Raw genomic sequence first — 12470 nt, 5'->3', positions numbered from 1 at the left:
TAAAGCCGAAGCATATAACAGGAAAACATATGCTTTACAAACAACGCGAAATTATAGCCGATGCATAGAATGGGAAATCAGATGCTGAACGAACGCCTTTCCTTAATAAAATATGCACAACTCCCTAGCATACCAGTAGAAGAAGCAATTGCGGCAGCAGGCTCCGTAGCTGCAACGACCCAAGCAGTCTGGTGAAACCACGAACCTCCATGAACGATTCCACAAACGAGTTCCTTCAGCATGCAGTCGACTTATGTGATACATAACCAACTCCCCCACTGTGTTTGCAGCTTCGAATGATGGCACTAAATCCCAGAAAGTCGCGTTCACGGCTTCAACCTCTCGTCCGTTGCCAGTTGCGGTGAGGAACAGACCATGAGAGAAACATGCGTAAGCGTCGATGGGCGAGATAGAACTCAACATGGTTAAACCATGAGCAACCGTAATGAAATTGCAAGCTAAACGAACCCCTTCAAGGTAAATCGCCGGCCTTGCTCCACGTTCAAGCAGGAGGGTGAAATATGTTCGGAAAGGTGTTTCCGGCAACACGAAATCAGGCCACGTCATAAACTCATCCATGTTGATAGCGGTCGGCTCCAGCGTGCTAACGAGACCTCTGAGTGTTTCAATGGGAGTTACGGAAACGGGTAAGTAGTTGACGAGGATGCTGAGTGGGTTAGGTAGCTGAATGGCGAGGTAAATTTCCGCCGGTGGGGGTGTGGGGACGTCCATTGCCGAGACTGAGGGATTTATTTGTGAGTTTAGGTTATATATGGCGTAGTAAGAGCAATGAAAAGTGTGGAGAAGATGACTTGTCGAGGAGTACATGTTATATAGACCTAATGGCGAGGAGACAACTAATTAAATGTTTCACGTCCCACTTACATATTGTAGGTGGTATTAATATTGGACATTAACTCGTGTTTACATGAAAATAGTAAACTATAAACTATTTCCGATTAAAACCGAAACTTCAAATTACAATTTTTGAGTTTATTGGTTTATGTACGTTCAGATTTACACGTGTACGTCTATATTGAAATTTGTATTTTTTATGCCTGGCCACGTCTATCACAAAACTGTCTTTTTGCGTCAATCCAATCAGGTTTATTCCTACATTTATAGTAACTTTAAAGTTATAATGTAAGTACAGAAAGAAGTATGGATTACGAAACTTCAAATTTATTGCTTACATCCGAATAAACCCTTAAACCGATAAACCTTGTAAACCAGAGGTTAAGCACAAATTGAAACATAACTTTATAGAAGCATTACAAGAACTTGAACAACTTCACGCATAGAGGATAAAACGAAATAGAAACATAACGGCATTAGAAGAACTAGGAACATAACTTAGACGATAACATTAAATAACAACTTCAAATAACTAGTAGATTTATATGACTAGAGCATTTGGCTAACTCGCCTAGCACACCACCAGAGGTAACAACAGTTACACACGTTCTTGAACGGTCCAGATACAATGTAGCAAAGCAAGGCGCAATCTGGAGTTTTAATACCATGGCTGTTAGGATAAGAGAACGTCGATCCGTAAGTATTATTATATGGAGGGCGAAACTTCTTTAAATCCTCCAGGAACTCCTCACACAAATCCCGTGTCTCTTCTGTCCCCAAAGGATAATGATTGCGTCCAAATAGGTTTAGAAAAATGGCTCCCATGTAATCATTCCCGTCAATTATGTAAAGTATCGCACAAGCAAGTGTAGCATGGGCTTGTGATGGAACATGAGGTCGTAAGAGGTTGATGGCTCCCTTAATGTCACGTTCATGCGTTAAAACACAAAGAGCTTCAAAATACATGGTAGTCGGATTGCCAGCATCCACACACCTTTTGAAAAAGGCTCGATGTCGGCCTTCTTCTTGTGGGCCGGATGGATGATGGCTGCCATCAACTTGGTAGTCGTCGGGATCCTCACACATGCTAAAAATATTAGCACCTTTCAGGACATCCGGACGGTAAACAACATCTCTGCCACGTCTGCCTGACCGTAGTAGTGGCTGAAGGTCCCACCAGCATTTGTGCGCCACTGTCTTAGCAATCTTTGCGAGTAAATCGTCAGGAATAGTTGGGTTGACCATGTTAGAAATGAGATACTCCGAAGAGGTCAGATCATTGTCCTTTTAATAACCGAGGAGGGAGGGTAACGGATGGGGAGATAGCGTTTACAATAAATTTGCCAATAAATGTACGTATAGAGTAACAGTGTACGTACATTTATAATTCTCATATTTGCGGTCTAATCCGAAGGAAATTTATATTAAATAATTGATATATGTACGTCTAATAAGGAGTTACACGTGTACGTATAGAGTAACAGTGTACGTACATATATAATTCTCATATTTGCGGTCTAATCCGAAGGAAATTTATATTAAATAATTGATATATGTACGTCTAATAAGGAGTTACACGTGTACGTATAGAGTAACAGTGTACGTACATATATAATTCTCATATTTGCGGTCTAATCCGAAGGAAATTTATATTAAATAATTGATATATGTACGTCTAATAAGGAGTTACACGTGTACGTATATTTCCAATAAGACTGAAGTTCTTGCAATTATGACAAGTGGGAGTGTATTTATTAATTAACGCCTGGCACGTCAATTGAATAAGACTGACATTCTTATTCAATTCACTGACATATATCCTTACATTTACTATTACATTTATAGTTAGAATATAAGTACTTGTTATAATGTAAGTACTTGTTAGAATGCAAGTACACCTACCAGTTTAGTTTGACAACAGAAATATATTATTCATGACAGATAGAACCAAACCGCATGAAAAAGACACAGAAGTTGTAAATAGGAATTTAAAGGAAACGGAAACAAAACAACATAATAGGCGCATTGTGGATGAAGCAAAAACAAAATACATAGGACCAAACCCCTAACAAACTTGAAACACGTGACAGTGTACGTACACCAAACACACGTACAAATGAGAGACCTAGAGAATTCGGCTAATTCGCCTAGCACACGACCATAGGTAACACTTGTTGCAAACGTTCTGGTATGCACCAGAAACCATGAAACAATGGTAGGCGCATTGTGGCATTTTAATTCCATGGCTGCTGGGATAACAGAACGAACGAGCGTAAGTATTATTGTACGGCGGGTTAAACTTGTTTATCTCCTCGAAGAACTCCTCACACAAATCTCGTGTGAAATCGGAATCCAATGGATGATGGTTGCGTGTGTAGAGGTCCAGAAACAACCCACCCATATAATCATACCCCGCACATATGAATATGATGGCGCAGGCGATGGTTGCATCTGCTCGGACGGGTGCATGACGCTGCATGAGCTTAAGTGCTCCATTGATGTCAGTTTCATGAATTAGAACATGTATTGCTTCGTTATACACAGCCGTCGGATTGTTAGCGAGAAGGCACCTTTTGAAAAATAGTCGATTGCGGCCTTCTCCTTGGGGTCCGGTTGGATTATGGCCACCTCCTACTTGGAAATCATCGGGAACACGGCACAAGCTGTAGATGTTAGCGTCTTTAAGGACATCCGGTCGGTAGACAATGTCTCTTCCACGAGTGCCGGATCGTATCAGTGGCTTAAGGTCCAACCAGCTTTTGTCTGCCACTTTCTTAGCTATCATAGTGAGCAAGTCGTCTGAAATAGTGGGATTGACCATCTTAGAAATGAGATACTCCGAAGAGGTCAAATTCTTCCTCTCATTTAATAACCACGGATGGAGATATTGTTGGGGAAATTACAGTTACATTGAATGACAAATTTAATTTTACATTGATGGATGTCAAATCAATGGTACCGCTTGTATACACAACAGTCGTGTAATGTGTACACGTGGACACGTAGTTTGTACGTACTTTGGTCAGATATCTTGTTTTTGTACGTTGTTAATTACTACATAAAATGTTGCATAGCATACAAAAGTAATAAATTGTTTAGAAAACAAACAAGTAAATGTAAACACAACAAAACACAAGTTCCAAAAGGCATACAAAACACATAAGTTTGCTTCAGTTGCAACTTCGAATAACTAGGTTAATGGCCCAATTCCATGCTCGTAGAGCTCGACTGCGTAACCCTTACGGAAGTTGTACATATCATCTTCTTCAATCGAAAACCTGTCCTCAACAGGAGTGTTAAGCATGTACAACTCAATAAACTTCATCGCGTACGGACCGCAATCTCCGGTAGTTGGATTCTGTGGTAGACGTTGATTCCTTATGTATGTAAAAGGAGTCACGGGATAAGGCTTATCGAGATAATCTTTGCATGTCGCTCTGACTAGGTACGGTAGCATCTCCATTATTGGAAGGATACGTGACCTAACCACAGACTCCCGCGTAAGCGAACGCAAAGGATCCATGATTTCAATAACACGACGTTGCAGGCATATAGCTAACCCAACCCAATGCTTCTCAGCTTTCCAGTTCATGGGAACAAATATGATGTCCACATCTCTGATCCAATGCAGCTGTGGTTCACGATTAAGGCATTCTCCCTTGGAAAACCGTGTGAGAAGTTTATCCCATTTGAAAGTGTCGGGTTTACGACAGGATCTGAATGCATTGGCACAGCTTGACAGAAGGAAAGTGAGTCTGGGATCCACAACGACATACCGATTTCTCTTCATATGCTCCCCGTTCTTATGCCACATCAAGAGTGCCATCATTTCCATGTGCTGAAAAGTACATAAAAGTATGATGTTATGTACGTACTTTCAAAAACATATTATTACATATACGTACAATTACAACAGTGTACGTAATTAATGGTCACTTACGTATGAGCCAACCCAATCATTAGCCTCGGCTAGAGTAGTGAAGAATTCGTTGTCCACTTTCCGAAAGCCGAAAAGAGTATGGCACCTGAAATTAGTAAGACATATGAAATAGTTAGGATTGATATAAGATTGACAAACAATCAGATAATTGTGTGAATGCACAGATGCATACCTTTTTTCTCCTTGAGTTATAGTACATAATTTCTGGAATTTAGCTTCGTCAACCTTCTCCAAAGGATTGTACAACGAATCGCCAGCCTTAACCAAAACCTCCGGGCCTGCCTCTCTCTCCTCAACAAATGTTACATCAGGATCTTTTTTATCATCATTTTTGGTGTCATCGGAGAAGGTAACTCTCCGTCTTACACTTTTCTTCTCTTTCTCATTGACGGGAGCAACGATTGCTTCAGTTTTAGAGACACCCGCTTCGACAACATCGTCCTCCTTTCCTGTCAGCAAGCACAAAATCATATAATTAGATTGGTCATGGAAACAGCTACAAGAGTACGTACACTATATGCCCGTCTAGTTGAAATATTAATAGGTACACGGGATAATATACTGACCTCTTCGGGGATGGCAACCTTTTCAGATACTTTTTCTTCGAGAACATCGTCTTTCAATTGAGTAAGCACCTAATGAAAACAATTTAACAAACTTCAAATTATAACTCCGACAGTAATGTTATTAATAGTTAGCTAATAAATTACCTCTTCAGGGACGGCAACCTTCTCAGGAATTTTAGATACATTTTCTGCGAGAATATCGTCCTTCAATTGAGTAAGCACCTAATGAAAACAATATAACAAACATCAAATGATATCTCCGACTTTAATGTTATAGTTAGTTAGGAACTTACCTTGCTAACAACTACGGTTGGTGAAGACGGGTCACTGAGATTCGCTTCAGGTAACGCAGTGTCCTTCATATTTAGTAACCAAATAATTGGTTATATCTCTAATTGGCAAATAAGCGTTACAAAGAGCAAAATAGTAACACATACCTCCAAGGCTTCATCTACAACGGTTGGAGATTTATCCTCCTTCAAAGCTTCCTCTCCTTCCCCACAAATTGTTTCAGCCTGACCTCATTATATGGAGATGGATGGCCATTGTATTAGTCAAACTCACAGCAAAACATTCAAAGGTGCGAAACAGATTTCAAAAACATTGTACGTACACTGGGATTGCCATCTTCTGTAACTTCAAAAGCAAATTCTTGCCTAACCTTGACCTCCGGTGATTGTGGCTCCTCCAACTGTTGTGACTCAGGAGCAACAACTTCTTCTTCAGGATTTCCACCAAGTCCTTTCTGAACGTCCTATACAAATGCAAAGCATACAAATTAGAAATAATATGTACGTACACAAAAATTAGTAGTACGTACCCTGTACCTGATGGGACGAGGAAGATACATCATCTGACATTTTCTCAAGGGCTGGGTCAGACAGTATTGGGTCAGGCAAGAGTTGTTCAAAGTTACCACCATCAGGAATGCCATGTTCGGGCTGTTATGTCAAAAGTAAGAACATTAAGAACATAAAATATTTTGTACATACAATAATGAAATAATAAGAACACAAGTTACCTGGTGAGATGGTGATGGAACACGATCGACATTGTCTTCCATTACAGAGTCAGATACATTTTGGTGTAACTTTGAAGAATCTTCTTCAATCTCCGAGTTCCCTCCTTCCTCCTTCGAAATCAAAACCATACAATTGGTCAGTAATATTTCTTTTTGTACGTATAATAAGGCATAAATTATAACATGACTATTACACAAGTGAGTTACCTCTTCAGTTGATGATGCTCCACCCAAATATATGTTTTCCATATCATAGTCAGAGACGGTCTGTTTTGCTGAAACTTCGCCATCCCCATCATTGCCTGGTACCTCCTGTGAATAAACACCAATAACGCATTCCTAAGTATTTGGTTGTACGTACACATAATAAAAACCTTTTTTCGATTGTATTTACACAAGGTACATGCTGTAGACGTACCTCGACAGGAAGACTACCAGTTGCAGCCTTCTTGGGAGTATTGTTCAACCTGGAAGATCTTCTTGGAACAAATTTTCTTGGTTTGGTGGATTTCTTTACAGATTTTCTCTGTACCTGTTCAGCTGCCTTCTCAACTCTTTTGTTCGCCTTCTCAACCCTTTTGTTCACCTTCTCAACAGTTTTGGTCACCCTCTCAACCTTCTCAGATGGTGAATCAGATTTGTGAGATGATCGTGGGCCTTCTTCCTTTCGGTCCTGGGACTGTAGAGCAGCACGTATCTCTTCACGGACAAATACTTTTAAATCTTCAAACTTTTTATCCAAAAGTTGTGTTTGCCTCTTGAAGAAACTCCTCAATTCGCCCGCATACTTATCGAACGCTTCGTCTCCAACTTCACCATCAGCACCATTGGGTCCACCTTCACCATCAGCACCATTGGGTCCACCTTCACCATCACCACCACTTGGTCCACCTTCACCATCACCACCACTTGGTCCACCTTCACCATCACCACCACTTGGTCCACCTTCACCATCACCACCACTGGGTCCACCTTCACCATCATCAGAGTGACTAATTTTCCTTTTTTTGTTTTCAACAGGATCTGACACCCGTCTTTGCCTCTTCAAAATAACTATATTAAACGGTTAAATCATGCATTACTACTCTTAGAGGAACCTAATTCTGATATAAGTTATACGATGAAAAGATATGGTTACCTCTCTCTCCAGTTGCTGAGGGCCGGACTTGCTTCTTAGGCGCATCATCGCCTCCAACCCACATTTTTTTATTCCACTCCTGCTCAGATTTCAACATCCTTAAAATGTTATCAACTCTTGGGTCCTCTTTTTCTTTCCTCCATACAAAAGATTTTGGGCAATTACTGTCTGCTGGGTCCACAATATATGTGATATCCACCTACATAGACGATCATTGTTAATTTCAGAGTGTATGTACTTCATTTTTTTATACCAATGTACGTACAACAACAACTGCACAAACCTGTTCAGCAGACTCGCACGCCAATATGGTGGATGTCTTGATTGGACGCAATTTGGAAAGGTTTTTAATAGTCCTCTCTGTAAACACGGCGGTATCTCCTTCAGAAGGTAGGAGACTAGCAATAGACGGTATAGTTGCGAATGCAAGGAGTTGGAGTCCAAGTGGGAAGCCATGGAGTGCATAAGAATGTTGCTTGCAACCACTCCGGAGTTTTTTAACGTCGGTGTCTCCTTTGAAACTTGCGATACGCTCCAAAGTAAGCAGAAATGATGTCCTTCCCCAGGGATATTTACAGAAGAAATCAAGGTTCTTCGTCAGCTCAACTGTCATCTCATTTGGTCTCAAAGGAGGAGACTTGTCACATATTAGCACACCATCCACAATGATAATTAGGGCGAGAGCTAATTTCTTCCATGCAGGCATGTCAGTTTCAGAAATCAATCTATCCCTTAATTCTTCAACTGTTGGCTTAGCTTTATCATCTCCAAACAGAGTAGCCCACACTGTATTTTCACCTTCCTCACGCTGCATAACACTTTCTACATCCTTATCTTTAGGATAGGTTCCACATTCCAAACCAGTTATAAGTGCCCATTCTCTTAATCCGAGCCTAATAGGATGACCAGCGAATACCATCCACATCTCATAACGTTTATTTGTAACTAACTGACGGCATATTAATCCAAGAACAAGTTTACCAGAAAAGGATGCCTTGTTAGTAGGGATCCTAAAGAGGTCACCAAATGGAGAATCTAGAAGGAACGTCATTTCTGGTGTGTCCTTAAGCGCAGCTGCTATTTGACCAATGTACTCCGCTCTGGAGTACGCATTTATCTTCGCCTTGCTAGGGTAGTGATCGAGTGCAAACAACCTCTGTGGTAATTCACCCGGATCATTAGAAGTACTTCCTGAAAGTTGAGCAAGACGAAGAAGTTCTTAACACGTACACTATATCCAAATACCAACTAAACATAAACTCGATTTTCATATACACGTACACCGAAACCTTTTATACTCAATCAACTGTTTTTGGCGGAAAAAAACAAAATCCCTTTGTCAATTGAAAATTTATGAGTTGAAATCTCTAAAATTAACCTAGATTTTGAATCAATCATTCTCCAAACGAAGTTAGGGAAAACTAACCCAGATTTGTCGTCGCCGCCGATGCCTCATCAATATCCGAAACTCCTCGCCGCCGACTACTCTTCCTCGTCGCCGCCATTAGAGCTCTTCTATGAACAGTTAATCGATAAACCCAAAAAGCGTATTATTGTTCCACACTTTAACACGAACCCTATCGAAATTTTCTCCACTTTAGCAACGACTAGAACTCGAACAGAGCCTCAATCGGAATTGTGATTCAGTTTTGTCGGAATTTTTCTGGTTCTTCGAAACCACTCTTCGTTTCGACGGAACTGTTCTGCTTTCTCGAAGAAGACAGTTTTTGATTTATTTTCAGTTTTAAAATTAATAATTTTAAATATTTAAATTATTTTGAAACCAGAAAACGGTTAAGGAAAGTGAACCGGTTCCACGAAACGAAACCGCCTCCGTCAGTTTCTCGTTGGAGGGCAAATTCGGCCATTTTGGGCCTAATGGCTAAAACGTGGTTGACCCAGCCCACTTTGTCTATTTGTGAAAGAAAAAGTCACAAGGGTGTTATAACGTGAAATTTTCTTAAAAAAGAATGCAGGTTAAAGCTATTGTTGGATATCGCTTCCTACTAAGTTCACTAGAAGCTCCATGCATGCTTTATCTAAATGCTTATGATCAATGTTTTTTTAGTGTAGTTGTGTTTAATAGTTTTAATATTTCTATCGTTTACTATGTTCTAGTTACATTGAGAGCCTGTGATTATGGTCACGTCACTTCTTTTATTTTTTGGCTATCCGGCTAAGCATATCAATATATGTTTATTTTGCTTATTATGTAACTAAGTCTTATAGAAGCCATAAGTATTGACATTGTGACAAGGTCAATCATTCAATGATTTTGATTTATTTGTAAGAAACTTGCAGAAACAACTTATTTAAATCTCTGGATCACAAAGACTCTTTCACGGTTTCGCCTCTGATCTTCATTGTTTCTTCTCGATGTGGCCTCTCTCGGTGTTGTAAGATAACTTTCACCATCATCTAGATCTTGTAATTTGTTTCGTGACCCTATAGCGCGAATTAAAATCGATGTTCTTCCCATGCTAATCGAAATCATATGAGTCCTTCCATACAGCTCTAGAGCATATCCAATGGAGAGAGTCCCTCAATGGTCTTTCCATTTTTTATGATTAAATTTCAAAAATGTTACAAGAGAGCTTTTGATTTTTTTGTTTTTAGTTTTTCATACTCCAATGGTAGTCTCTCTTATATGGGTTCTCTGAAAAAAAATAATTAAAAATTATTTTATTTTATAAAATTTAACAATTATTGTAAATCATAAAATATTAAATATACTTTATTTTCAAATATTTTAAAATATATGTGAAAGAAAACAAATAACGATCATTAGTTTCGTTGATTGTTGCGAAGCGAATAACGACAAGTGAATATTTTGTTTGGTTGGTTAATTTAAATGTTATTAAAACACTTATTAAATTTATGTGTATTGGAAGGAACTAATTTTTGTTAAAAACAAAATCTGATGCTAAGAACATTTTATCATTAATCGTATTGGAAGGAGCTCATTTTTGGTAGCAATAAGAATCGTAGAAGTACATGTGTATTATCAAAACTTGGCCTCTGTGAATAATGTATACCTTCGTACATGTGTATTATAGAAACTTTGAATTGTCCTTCAATATCATGTTCCATCATCCTTTGACCTCATGTATAGCCATTAAAATAATTACCACACTATGTAAAATAATTTCACATGACCACCAACATTCTCCAATGGTCAAAGGTTTAAATTTTTGAAAAATGTGTAAAAGTGTTTGGGATACATTTGGCTATTTAAATTTTTGAAAAAATGTGTAAAAGTGTTTGGGGTACATTTGGCTCTCAAATCGTGACATACTCCACACTCTCAAAACTCACACACTAGAAAAACTAAACACATAAACTCCAATGAATCTTCACACTTGCATCTCAAAGCTTTCATCCTTTTGGCCTTTTAGCTGAGCATAATGAATTAACAGACCTATTTGCTTCCGATTCAAGCCTATACACAGAACAACACTTGTATTAACATGACAGAGATGAACCAAAGCAAGCATTTATCATTCAGAGATGAAATGATTCAAACATTAACATAACAGAACACAAACAATAGAAATCATTCAGAACTGAAAAAATGCAATTTAGCAATCAACCTCTCTCTTTGGCATTTCATCGAGCATCTTGTGGGCGCTCAGCAACATCAGACATTTGCAGCCATAAAACCATCTTTAGCAAACCCAAATCAGTCTTAACGCATTATACGATGAACGTAATAGCCCTAACTCGTTTTTTTAACAAAATCTTGATGAAATTAGAATTTGAAGAAAATCGCGAGAGAGAGAGCGAAAATATCGGGCAAAGAAAAATATTTAACTCTCCTTCTTTCTTTCTTTTTTTGTTAAAAATGCACGACCAATCAGATGGTGACATTTAGGCGGCTCTCTCAAATTCTAAAAACTCTCTTTAGAGAGCTGGCTCTCTCATTTATTTTCAGTTTAGATTTATTTTTTTGTAACTTTAACAAGGGAACCCATACAAATGCACCAGAGAACTCCCCATTGGAGTTGGCCTAAGGCTACTAACTTTCAAGACTTTAAAAGTGATCTAAAGTCCTAACAGGATTTTTTTTTTTGCCAATTAGGCTTTTTTTACTTTATTTTTTTGTAAGTTCTCAAAGTTTTTTTTATTTTTCCTTATGTTTTAAAGCCTCATATAGAATCATAAGGAATTTTTTTAGTATTATTTATAATGTTTGTTTATTGTTTGAAATTTGTTATGATACTCCTACTAAATATGTCTGCATTGGTTAGACCGGTTTAAGTATCATAAGATTTTTTGTTACAAAATCAAAAATTAATATATTAAAACACAGGATTACAAAAGATAATATTACAATTAAAAAAATGTAGAATATACTTAAGCAAAATAAAACATAAAATTCAAAAAAACTAAAAAAAATGTTCTAGATAGACGGAGATCTACGTCATACCGGCTGTAGCTGAGAAAAGATGAGAAGAAATCGTCAGATCGCCGTAAGAGCGAAAGAGAAAATTTTGAAAGAAACAAAATAATTTTTTTTTTATTTTTTTTTTATTTTTTTTACCAAAACAATTAATGCGACAAATCATGGCCTGCCACCTAAATTGATACTGGGTATCAAAAGTCTCAATAAACTGATACGGCTCACCCTAGTTTTATGTGTTTAGCATACATGGTCTCATAAACAAGGATTTCAAAGTTTTTCTTTTCTTTTCTCCAAATTAATTATTAAATTTTTTTTTTCTTCTCCCCAAAATAATTAACAACTTTGTACCAGTTTACATATATTTTTTCACAAAATATTTTTAATAAATTAATTATTATCATTTTTTAATCTTTCTTCTAAAATCCATTTCACTAGGAATTATTTCATTTTTCATCATCACCATTAATTGGATGTAAAAGCGTTATTGAATTAGTTATTTTTTGGTGAACAAACAAAAATTAGTATTTTTCAAATACTATACATTTCAC

General features: G+C 37.9%; 2 long non-coding RNA genes and 4 pseudogenes across 6 annotated transcripts; 1 reads left to right on the top strand and 5 right to left on the bottom strand.

Annotated features, from left to right (window-relative positions):
* Positions 1 to 102: 102 nt before the first annotated feature.
* On the bottom strand, positions 103 to 732 carry AT2G12130 (annotated as a pseudogene; the record flags this gene model as incomplete). The annotated part of the gene is made up of 1 exon: positions 103 to 732.
* Positions 733 to 1404: 672 nt separating this feature from the next.
* AT2G12120 lies at positions 1405 to 2100 on the bottom strand (annotated as a pseudogene; the record flags this gene model as incomplete). Its single annotated transcript has 1 exon — positions 1405 to 2100.
* Positions 2101 to 2980: 880 nt separating this feature from the next.
* On the bottom strand, positions 2981 to 3676 carry AT2G12110 (annotated as a pseudogene; the record flags this gene model as incomplete). Its single annotated transcript has 1 exon — positions 2981 to 3676.
* Positions 3677 to 4045: 369 nt separating this feature from the next.
* Positions 4046 to 9025, bottom strand: AT2G12100 (annotated as a pseudogene; the record flags this gene model as incomplete). Its single annotated transcript has 15 exons — positions 4046 to 4693; positions 4796 to 4880; positions 4968 to 5244; positions 5304 to 5430; positions 5506 to 5583; positions 5655 to 5717; positions 5799 to 5876; positions 5975 to 6115; positions 6189 to 6302; positions 6383 to 6493; positions 6590 to 6694; positions 6801 to 7435; positions 7521 to 7719; positions 7804 to 8738; positions 8947 to 9025.
* A 1767-nt stretch (positions 9026 to 10792) lies between these two features.
* AT2G05665 lies at positions 10793 to 11397 on the bottom strand. The gene is made up of 2 exons (NR_140095.1): positions 11110 to 11397; positions 10793 to 10905 (listed from the first exon to the last, which is right to left on the bottom strand). It is a non-coding gene; the product is annotated as an other RNA (long non-coding RNA).
* On the top strand, positions 10934 to 11321 carry AT2G05675. The gene has a single exon (NR_140096.1). It is a non-coding gene; the product is annotated as an other RNA (long non-coding RNA).
* Positions 11398 to 12470: the final 1073 nt, after the last annotated feature.

The sequence above is a fragment of the Arabidopsis thaliana genome, chromosome 2, assembly GCF_000001735.4.
Source record: "Arabidopsis thaliana chromosome 2, partial sequence".
NCBI lineage: Eukaryota > Viridiplantae > Streptophyta > Magnoliopsida > Brassicales > Brassicaceae > Arabidopsis > Arabidopsis thaliana.
Note: the sequence above shows the minus strand (reverse complement) of the source record. Positions and strands in the feature narration are given on the sequence as shown.